This window comes from Bubalus kerabau, chromosome 2 (assembly GCF_029407905.1).
Source record: "Bubalus kerabau isolate K-KA32 ecotype Philippines breed swamp buffalo chromosome 2, PCC_UOA_SB_1v2, whole genome shotgun sequence".
In the NCBI taxonomy this organism is placed as follows: domain Eukaryota; kingdom Metazoa; phylum Chordata; class Mammalia; order Artiodactyla; family Bovidae; genus Bubalus; species Bubalus kerabau.
Genome location: NC_073625.1, coordinates 137,791,240 through 137,803,465, shown reverse-complemented (window position 1 = coordinate 137,803,465; position 12,226 = coordinate 137,791,240). Strand labels below are relative to the sequence as shown.

General features: G+C 35.5%; 1 protein-coding gene across 2 annotated transcripts in view; it reads left to right on the top strand.

Annotated features, from left to right (window-relative positions):
* NAALADL2 (N-acetylated alpha-linked acidic dipeptidase like 2) overlaps nucleotides 1–12,226 on the top strand; it is a 1,154,148-nt gene that overhangs the window by 1,018,147 nt on the left and 123,775 nt on the right. The gene's annotated exons all lie outside the window — the stretch shown is intronic.

Here is a 12,226-nt window from a genome sequence, read left to right as displayed (position 1 = left end):
AAGGGTGGTGTCATCTGCATATCTGAAGTTATTGATATTTCTCCCGGCAATCTTGATTCCAGCCTGTGTTTCTTCCAGTCCAGCATTTCTCATGATGTACTCTGCATATAAGTTAAATAAGCAGGGTGACAATATACAGCCTTGACGTACTCCTTTTCCTATTTGGAACCAGTCTTTTGTTCCATGTCCGGTTCTAACTCTTGCTTCCTGACCTGCATACATATTTCTCAAGAGGCAGATCAGGTGGTCTGTTAATCCCATCTCTTTCAGAATTTTCCACAGTATATTGTGATCCACACAGTCAAAGGCTTTGGCATGGTCAATAAAGCAGAAATAGATGTTTTTCTGGAACTCTCTTGCTTTTTCCATGATCCACCGGATGTTGGCAATTTGATCTCTGGTTCCTCTGCCTTTTCTAAAACCAGCTTGAACATCAGGAAGTTTACGGTTTACGTATTGCTGAAGCCTGGCTTGGAGAATTTTGAGCATTACTTTACTAGCGTGTGAGATGAGTGCAATTGTGCAGTAGTTTGAGCATTCTTTGGCATTGCCTTTCTTTGAGATTGGAATGAAAACTGACCTTTTCCAGTCCTGTGGCCACTGCTGAGTTTTCCAAATTTGCTGGCATATTGAGTGCAGCACTTTTACAGCATCATGTTTCAGGATTTGAAATAGCTCCACTGGAATTCCATCACCTCCAACTATCTTTGTTCATAGTGATGCTTTCTAAGGCCCACTTGACTTCACATTCCAGGATGTCTGGCTCTAGGTCAGTGATCACACCATCGTGATTATCTGGGTTGTGAAGCTCTTTTTTGTAGAGTTTTTCTGTGTATTCTTGCCATCTCTTCTTAATATCTTCTGCTTCTGTTAGGTCCATACCATTTCTGTCCTTTGTCAAGCCCTTCTTTGCATGAAATGTTTCCTTGGTATCTCTAATTTTCTTGAAGAGATCTCTAGTCTTTCCCATTCTGTTGTTTTCCTCTATTTCTTTGCATTGATCACTGAAGAAGGCTTTCTTATCTCTTCTTGCTATTCTTTGGAACTCTGCATTCAGATGCTTATATCTTTCCTTTTCTCCTTTGCTTTTCACTTCTCTTCTTTTCAAAGCTATTTGTAAGGCCTCCCCAGACAGCCATTTTGCTTTTTTGCATTTCTTTTCCATGGAGATCGTCTTGATCCCTGTCTTATACTTCCTAGTATATACTTATACTAGGAAGTCACTTGTCTCTTTATTATTAAAAACAATATTAAAAATTATAGGCACATAATTGAGTGCCTACAGGCATTTTTCTAGACAGAAAGTAAAGTCAGAAAGTAAATATTTTGTCTTTGTGAGCCACATAGATCTGTTGTAACTATCAAAGTCTGTTGGCACTAAAGCAAAGTACAATGTGTAAGTGAGTAAATGTAGTAGTGTTCCAATGAAACTCCATTTATGGAGAGAGTGAAATTTAAATATTGCATGATTTTTTATATATTAGGAAATTCTTCTTTAAAAATTTTTAGGCCATTCTTAGCTCACAGTTCATATAAAAACAGGGAGTAGACTGGATTTACCTGTGGACCATTGTTCTAGACATTTACCTGTTTCATTTCAAATTCTGTCATCCATGTCAAGGCAAGGCTTATTTGGTTCTAGTGTATTGATGACAAAACTAAGTATCAAGAACACTAAACTGACTTGAATATCACATAGCAAGTAATTGACACATCTTTGAAATTTTTTGATTTCTGGTTTGAGTCCTGGTTTCTTTATATGTAGACTAGAGAGAAACATATATTTATGGTGGTATTATAGGGATGAAATGAAATAATTCATCTATTCATGTACTGTTTAAAATTTTTCTAATAGCAGAGATTTCCTGAAATACTAAAGTTCAGGAGATGTACAATGGAAACAGCAGATGCTGCCATGAAGCTCACAATTAAGTTTATAAGATATACAATGAATTAAAAATTATAGCAAGTATGCTGATTACTTTGATAGAAAAAACATAGGCCTAAGAGAGAATCTAGAACAGGTGCCTAGGTTTTAGGAAACACTTTCTAGAAAACAGTGGTGTCAAATGGAGCCATGAATTGATGTCCTAAAGTGAAAAAAAAGGGAAAAAAATAGTATTCAAGGCAAGTGCAAGATTGTGGGTAATTCCAGAGGTGAGAGAGAGTTAGCCCACTAAGAAAAACAAAAGAAGTTCAATATGTCTAGGAATAGAGATCAAGACATAAAACAGATTTAAGAGCTATTGCTAAAGAAGTAAGAAGACATATCAAGACATGTTAATAGGTTTAGACATTATCCTAAACCTAAACCTAAACTTGTCAGGAAACCCTGACAAGTTTTAAAGAATGATGAAATAATATTAGACTTGCATTTAGAAAAGGTTATCCTACTGCAATATAAAGAATGGATTGGAAAGTGAGGAGAATCAGTCCAGGTTAGAAAGTAGATACTGTGGTCAGATGAATGGTAGCAGTGGCTTGAAATAGATTAATGACAGAAGAAATTAAGAGAAATGGCCAAATTCAAGAAACATTAAGTAATGGACTTATTTTAAAATATTTATTTTATATCTGCTTATTCTATCCACTGTTTGAGGTGCTGGGGACATAACAATAAACAAAATAGGTCAATATCTCCATCCTATTTTAAGAATTATGGACAGCATAGAGTCAACATTTCTAGGTTTTGCCTCTAACAACTAGGTAGATGGTGTGTTCCTGAGTTAAGAAAAAAAATAGGAGAAACAGATTTGATATACATTGATTAAAAACTCTGACTAAAATTCTTTATAGTTCTTCCTTACTGCATTTCTCCTAAGGCTATTTAGGACCAGAGCAAAAGCAAAAGCTAAACAGTAGGTTTATGGCTCTCTAAAACAGATTCACTATTTTTTTTCAGCTTTTTCCTACCTTTTGTACCTAGAGAATTAAAAAAAAAAATCTTTGGAGGAGAAGAACTGTATGACTGGAGTTATAGCACAAGAGCATGCAAGGTAGGATATAAGCAGATATCAGAGGAAGAGTACTTCCCCACCCACCAAAATTGTTTTTTCCCCAAGGTAGGAGCTGCTTTACTTTAAATGGCTTATCTGGAGCTTTTATACACTAATTTAATACATAATTGACAGTCAGAAGCATGGGTTCTCAAGGTGACTCTCTTCATTCAAGGTTTTTCCTTTCAAGATCTCCATCAGTCCTACAAGGACCTCCATACATCTTTTTTATATGCTCTATGACCCCTCAACAATTGTTAGTACCAAGATAATTTGCTTCAGAATTTATTACTCATTAGTATAGATCAACTTTAGAATGTTTTCAGATAGTGATTATTCTACCAGCAGTGTAAGGGTTTACAGAGGTAATCATGGTGGGTGTATATGTGTGTATAATTGGACTAACATAAATAGCTTTATATTTTATATTTATAAATATATTTTATATTTATAAGGTCTTTACATATACTAAACTATAACTAAACTATATCCATAAGTGGTATTTTAAAAATACCCCAGAGTTGGAGGTAGGTAGGATCATTACAAGGTATCCTAGTTAGGTAAACAGGGAAACTTAGCAATTGGACATCTTCATTTTTAAATAAAAAGTTATGCAGTGTAAGTTTAGATCTCGACATAGTGTTTGATGTCCCTGTGAAGTCTGCAGTGGATATGTCCAGTATACTATTGTACATATTCATCTGAACCTCAAGATAGAACTTTGAGCTGGAGATAATAGACTTGGTAGTTATTCTCTTTGTAATTTACATGTTAAAACATGGCAGTGAAATTACCTAGTGAATTTGTCTAGAAGAATTATTAACATTATTATTAATAATATTAATTATTAACATTGGGTAGATGTGAAAACAAAGACCTCAGCAAAAGGGATTTAAGAAGAGTATCTAAGAGGTAGAAGGTAAGTCCAGAGCTAGCAGTCACAGAAACCAAGAAAAACTCATTTCAGGAAGGTGAAGTGAAAGTCAAGTTGCTCAGTTGTGTCTGACTCTTTGCTACCCTGTGGACTATGGCCTACCAGGCTCCTTCATCGATGGGATTTTCTAGGCAAGAATACTGGAGTGGGTTGCCATTTTCTTTTCAAGAAAGGTATATTGTACCAAAAGCTACATAAAGGGTCATTGGATTTATCAGAGTCAGCAGTGACCTTGACCAAAATGGTATCAGTAGTAAGGCTGGAAATCTGATGATGTGAGTAAAGGAATAAGTGAAGTGAGGAAATCAAGGCTGTGAGTTTAATAGTTCGTTTGAGACGGAGACAGGGAGGGGACCAATGAATTATTGCTTATTTTTCTGTTATTGTTTAAAAATTGTTGTTGTTTAAGTTGGGAAATATTTGAACACATTCCAAAAGTGATAGAAAAGATTCTGTAGGAAGAGATGTTGACAATTCAAAGAGATCACTGGTAAAGCAGGAGGGGAAGGAATCTAGGAAGTAGATAGATGAAATATTTTCCGAATGATATCCTCTGTTTATGTTGAAGTTACAGGGAAGTCAGAAAGTATGAATGCCTAGTAATAAAAACCATTGCAAGGTGAGATACTTCCCTCTGAATATTTTTGTTTTGAAGTGGATAAAAGTAAGGGGAATGAAATAGGATGGTCAAGGTTGTAGTACTTAGTATTTAGATAATCATTTTAAAGAAGAGGATAGTATGATGTGGGACAAGAGAAGAAGCCAGATGGACGCTGGTGATCAACTTAATATTGATATTAAACCCACTTATTTCTAAGATTATGATGTCCCTGCATAAATACATTGCAAATATATTCTCAAGAAATATTTCTATTGGAAAAGTCAGTAGCCTCTAGTATATATATGTATTACCAATATGTGTGTATGTGTAAATATACTTATATAGATATATACATGTAAAAATAATGAAATATATACATATTCTTCTGTATCGGCACCATTTTTAAAATTTATTTTTAAATTGGAGGATGATTGCCTTACAATGCTGTATTGGTTTCTGCCATAACATAATGTGAATCAGCCATAGTTTTATATCCCTCCCTTTGGAGCCTCCCTCCCACCTCTCTAGGTCATCACAGAGCACCAGGCTGGGCTCCCTGTGTTTTATAACAGCTTCCCACTAGCTAGCTCTTTTACACATAATGGTGTATATATGTCAATGCTACTTTAGCAATTCCTCCTACCCTCTCCTTCCCCGACTGTGTTCAAAAGTCTGTCTTTACGTCTGCATCTCCATTCCTTCCCAGCAAATAGGTTCAACAGTACTATTTTTCTAGGTTCCATATATATGCATTAAGACACAATATTTATTTTTCTCTTTTTGACTTACTTCACTCTGTATAACAGGCTCTAGGTTCATCCACCTCGCTACCAAATTTATTGGTAGTGACTCAGATTTATTCCTTTTATGGCTTAGTAATATTCCACTGTGTATATGTACCACATCTTCTCTGTTCATTTGTCTGTAAATGGACATCTAGGTTGCTTCCATGTCTTGGCTATTGTAAATAGAGCTGCTATGAACATTGAGGTGCATGTATCTTTTTGAATTAGAGTTTTTGTTGGATATGTGCCCAGGAATGAGATTGCAGAATAATATGGCAACTTTATTTTTGGTTTTATTTTTTAATTTATTTGTTTTTATTGGAGACTAATTACAGTATTGTGGGTTTCGCCATACGTGACATGAGTCAGCCATAGGTGTACATGTGCAGTCACCAATTTACATTCCAAGCAGCAGTGTAAAAGGGTTCCCTTTTCTCCATAGTATCTCAAGCATTTATTATTTGTATACTTTTTAATTTGGACATTCTGACTAGTGTGAGGTGATACCTCATTTGATTTGCATTTTTCTATTAATTAGAGAAATTGAACATCTTTTCATGTGTATTGGCCATCTGTATGTCTTCTTTGGAGAAATGTCTATTTAAGTCTTCGGCTCACTTTTAGATTGGGTTGTTTTTCTGTTGTTGAGTTGTATGAGCTCTTTGTATATTTTGGAGATTAAGCTCTTGTTGGTCACATTATTTGCAAATATTTTCTCCCAGTCTGTAGGTTGTCTTTTTTTGTTGTTGTTTTTTATGGTTTCCTTTGCTGTATAAAACTTGTAAGTTTGATTAGGTTCCATTTGTTTATTTTGGCTTTTATTTCTATTGCCTTAGGAGACTGACCCAAGAAAATGTTGCTATGTTTTGTATCAGAGAATGTTTTGCCTATGTTTTCTTCTAGTTTTAAGGTGTTATGTCTTATATTAAAGTATTTAAGTCATTTTAAGTTTATTTTTGTGTGCAATCTAACTTTGTTGATCTACATGTGACTGTCCAGCTTTTCCAACACCACCTGCTGAAGAGACTGTCTTTTCTCCATTGTATGTTCATGCCTTCTTTGTTGAGTAATCAATAGTAGCATATCCTCACAATTCTTTTAAAGTATCTTATTTATTATGTTCTTTGTACAGTTGTACCCTTTATAAAAAGGTTTTATATGCATGGAGTTGATAGGGTAATATTATTTCATAATTTTATTACTTTTATTGCTCAAGAATGAAATAGCTCAGAATTATTCTTGATGTTTCTATGAATTTCTGTGCCTACATATTATTTCACTCTGATAGAATTTTAATTTTACCTCTAATATATGAACATATTAGTCAAGTGATTATCAGTATAGATATTAATTTCAATAGAATTACTTTCAAATTTCTCTGTTCTCAATGCTAATGTAAAATATTGACTATTGAAAACATAGAAAGGTCATAATCACTTGAGAATAACTATAAAGGGGGAAGATGTCTAAGATTATATGCATTATTTTTATTAAGGGTGCTCAAAAATACATATGGCTTCTTTCCTTTGAATAAGAAGCATCTACAGATGAGTATGATTAGAAAATTAAATCTCTTTTACAGGTTAAATTAAATCAACTTCATTTCAATAATGGTGAGTGATTAGGGAAATGCTATCAGAATCATACTTTGAGTCATCATTTAAAGAATCTTTTTTTTTTTTTTAATTCTGCAATATGGTTTACTAGATAATGACCACAGGGCTTAAAATTAATGGAAGAAGTTTGAGTGATTAAATTACATGTCTTAATAAGGCTATGATTTAATGTTACTGGTGGATTTAAAATTTTTTCATTTATTCAAAAAAGACAACCATCTCTGCCAGTCAGACTTATACTTAGTGGGAGATGAGCTTCAGAAGTTAGGGTGTCTCATATGCAGAGAGAACTTACAAATAATCCATAACCCACTGACCTTAATATTTTCTTTTTTCATAAAATTTATCTTTATTTAAAGCATTTGACTAGATAATATTTTGATGAGGTAAATTGTTGCTTCTTTTTTCATTGTTGTTCCAGACAAAATCAGAATCATTAGAGTTATGAGAAATATTACAAGGTAAAATGTTATATTCTTACTTGTCATCAAGTAAACAAAGCTTTCAGTATTTTTTAAATAGAGGTTAGCATTTATTTTAAAGTTTATTTCAAATGCAATTTCAATGTGCATTTATCTCCAGGCAGCTAAGATACAGCATTCAACTTTAACCAAGTGTCTTTCAATATAAAAGAATATACATTCACAAAAGATTTGCTTTTTTTAAGTTGCACTACATGTTTTTCTTTAGGAAAAGCATATAATATGATCCATTTGTCATAATGATAAGGTATCCTAAATATGCCTTGATACACAGTTTGAATTTGTAGAGAAATGTTCATTTTTTCTAGTAAAAATATAAAAATGCATTATGCCTACATCAGATGTTACAGTCAAGAAATGAAAACAATATTTACAGAACTTTATCAAATAATTTATTATATGCATATGTAAAAGCTAGTTAAAAGATTTAACTTAAATCATTTTTTCCCTTCCATGTTGATTGACAGTTCATTAAAATCAATGACTTACATGTGTATCATCAATCTGCAAGGCAACATTGAAATACACTTTCCATCTCTCATGCAATCCATATAAAAAGAAAACATAAAACATTAAATTGCAATTTCTGTCTCTTTCTTGCTGTGGCGAAGTCAGAGTATAAACGTAGGAAATCTTAAGAGTGAGGCAAATGAAAGTTTAAAGAGGTGGTAAGAAACAGATTTCTTTGCTTCCATTCAGAAGTCAATATGGGAGATCCTAGTACCTTTAATAAAGGAAAAAGTACCATTTGGTTTCTGGACTCAACAGGAAAGAGGCTGCTCACAGATATTTATTTTTCTAATATGGTTTTATATCTGCATTTGTGACCAATATGGTTACTTTACATAATCAGTGATATTTGTCAATCATGTTTTTTAAGGTACAAACCTTTAAGTCTAATAAAGGTCTGCTGAAAAGTTATTACAGTAAGTACTATAGTAAGTACATATATAGTAAGTACTATACAGTAGATACAGAAAGCTAACTTCTAAGGAAACAAGAAAAGGTATAGAAAAGACATGGTCCTGTATTTCTGTTGTTCAGTTGCTAAGTCCTGTCTGACTCTGCATGGACCGCATGCAGTCCCATGTCTGCATGACTCTCCCATGGACTGCAGCACACCAGGCTTCACTTTCACCATATCTTGGAATTTGTTCAAGCTCATGTCAATTGAGTTGGTGATGCCATCCAACCCTCTCATCGTTTGTCACCCCCTTTTCCTCCTGCCCTCAATCTTTCAGCATCAGGGTCTTTTCCAATGAGTTGGCTCTTTGCATCAGGTGGCCAAAGTATTGGAGCTTCACCTTCAACATCAGTCCTTCCAATGAATATTTAGAGTTGATTTCCTTTAGGACTGACTGATTTGATCTCTTTGCTGTCCAAGGGACTCTCAAGAGTATTGTGTGTATGCACACACATACACACACGCACACACACACACATACATATAAAGAAAAGTGAAAGTTGATCAGTCGTGTCCGACGCTTTGCGACCCCACAGACTACAGTCCATGGGATTCTCCAGGCCAGTGTACTGGAGTGGACAGCTGTTCCCTTCTCCAGGGGACCTTCCTAACCCAGGGATCAAACCCAGGTTTCCCACATTGCAGGCAGATGCTTTACCAGCTGAGCCACCAGGGTAGCCCATACACACACACATACACACACACATAACAGAATGGGAAAGACTAGAGATCTCTTCAAGAAAATTAGAGATACCAAGGGAACATTTCATGCAAAGATGGGCTCGATAAAGGACAGAAATGGTAGGGACCTAACAGAAGCAGAAAATACTAAAAAGCGGTGGCAAGAATACACAGAAGAACTGTACAAAAAACGATCTTCACAACCCATATAATCACTATACTATGGTGTGATCACTCACACTCACCTAGAGCCAGACATCCTGGAATGTGAAGTTAAGTGGGCCTTAGAAAGCATCACTGTGAACAAAGCTAGTGGAGGTGATAGAATTCCAGTTGAGCTATTTCAAATCCTGGAAGATGATGCTGTGAAAGTGCTACACTCAATATGACAGCAAATTTGGAAAACTCAGCACTGGCCACAGAACTGGAAAAGGTCAGTTTTCATTCCAATTCCAAAGAAAGGCAATGCCAAAGAATGCTCAAACTACTGCACAATTGGACTCATCTCACATGCTAGTAAGGTAATGCTCAAAATTCTCCAAGCCAGGCTTCAGCAATACGTGAATCGTGAACTTCCAGATGTTCAAGCTGGTTTTAGAAAAGGCAGAGGAACCAGAGATCAAATTGCCAACATCTGCTGGATCATGGAAAAAGCAAGAGAGTTCCAGAAAAACATCTATTTCTGCTTTCTTGACTATGCCAAAGCCTTTGACTGTGTGGATCACAATAAACTGTGGAATTTTCTAAAAGAGATGGGAATACCAGACCACCTGACCTGCCTCTTGAGAAGCCTATATGAAGGTCAGGAAGCAACAGTTAGAACTGAACATGGAACAACAGACTGGTTCCAAATAGGAAAAGGAGTACGTCAAGGCTGTATATTGTTACCCTGCTTATTTAACTTATATGCAGAGTACATCATGAGAAACGCTGGGCTGGAAGAAGCACAAGATGGAATCAAGATTGCCAGGAGAAATATCAATAACCTAAGATATGCAGATGTCACCACCCTTATGGCAGAAAGTGAAGAGGAACTAAAAAGCCTCTTGATGAAAAGTTGGCTTAAAACTCAACATTCAGAAAACGAAGATCATGGCATCCAGTCCCATCACTTCATGGGAAATAGATGGAGAAACAGTGGAAACAGTGTCAGACTTTATTTTTTTTTGGGCTCCAAAATCACTGCAGGGGTGACTGCAACCATGAAATTAAAATACACTTACTCCTTGGAAGAAAAGTTATAACCAACCTAGATAGCATATTGAAAAGCAGAGACATTACTTTGCCGACAAAGGTCTGTCTAGTCAAGGCCATGGTTTTTCTAGTGGTCATATATGGATGCGAGAGTTGGACTGTGAAGAAAGCTGAGCACTGAAGAATTGATGCTTTTGAACTGTGGTGTTGGAGAAGACTCTTGAGAGTCCCTTGGACTGCAAGGAGATCCAACCAGTCCATTCTAAAGGAAATTAGTCCTGAATATTCACTGGAAGGACTGATGCTGAAGCTGAAACTCCAGTACTTTGGTCACCTCATGAGAAGAGTTGACTCATTGGAAAAGACTCTGATGCTGGAAGGGATTGGGGGCAGCAGGAGAATAGGATGACAAAGGATTAGATGGCTGGATGGCATAACCAACTCGATGGACATGAGTTTGAGTGAACTCTGGGAGTTGTGATGGACAGGGAGGCCTGGCGTGCTGTAGTTCAGGGGGTTGCAAAGAGTTGGACACGACTGAGCAACTGAACTGACTTAACTGATACACACATAAATTTGTCATGAATATTACTAGGCTCTGACACTGTTCAAAACCCATATTGACTCCTGAACTCATGAGTCACCCTTTGGAAGCAAAAAAGCATTTTTTTTCTGTTTTAACTGTATCTTTCTTCTGCTTCCTTAGTATCTATTTTTCTACTTTTTAACATTTTAGGGAAACATGTATCACATCATCACATCTCTCCAAAATGCTAAAACAATACTAAGTATAAAATAAGCACGTGGTATATACTGTCTCATTTAACTTTTAAAAACAAGAAGTATATTCTAATTATGAATGACAATGTTGGAGCTTGAAGAGGTTATATAATTGTTGAAATTATCTAAGTTTTTCATAGCTGAGAATTAGCGTAGCTGGTGCTCAAACACAGGTCTGACTGGTAAGGCCTTTTACTGCTCACCATCCATTTGTGTGCTTCCCCACATCTCATAGACATTTTGCAGTCAGATGGAGGTAATGTGACTAGCTCTAACTAATGTACAATAAATAGATGACATAGGTCAGTTTTGAGCCATAGCACTTAACAGTCAGTGAGTGGTACTCCACTCTTTCACTTCACCTGTCATGTCAGCCAGCAATGTTCCCAAGGGAAGATTCAAGTGTCCTAAGGACAGGTGACCATATGAGGTAGAAACCCCACTGACCAATATTGTGCTAAACCACTGAGATTTACAGGTTAATTTGTTACTGCAGCATAACCTAGTCCATGACTGTAGCTTGTGAGGTAATTAATAAAGTCTCAAAATCATTGGTCTTAATCTAAAAGCTGTACGAATTGTGATTCAATAGGAAAACAAATGTAACTTAATATATGAGTTTATTTCTCCTATAGTCTGAAATTAGAAGTCAAACATTGGTTTCATTTTCATATATAAACTGAATTGGTAGATTTCCTGTAAGGTGATAATGACAATGTTAAGATTCACAGATAAGTAATCTTACTGTTGTGATTTGGCAAAATGCTTAATAGGCTCCCAACTACAACAATTTAAAGTAAGATAGCTTTTCAAGTTTTTACTTGTCCACCTGATATATCTTTCATCAATGATTTTGAATTTAATTCATTTTAAGAATAAATATTGTTTTTGTTTAGAAGAATAGAATAAAATATTCCTGGCAGCTTGTGATTTTATTCACAGACTTTGGTTGCTTAAAAATAAGTAACTCCATTTATTCTTGAAAATGTCTTCTACTGTCTTGAAATAAAAAATTCTATAATTGTATGCATATGGAATTGGCTGCTAAAATGTATTTAACATGATTTCATGGCTTCTAGTACAGAGATTTTTTTGAGGAAGGTTAGATGGAGAAGGAAATGGCAACCCACTCCAGTGTTCTTGCCTGGAGAATCCCATGGACGGAGAAGCCTGCTAGGCTGTAGTCCATGGGG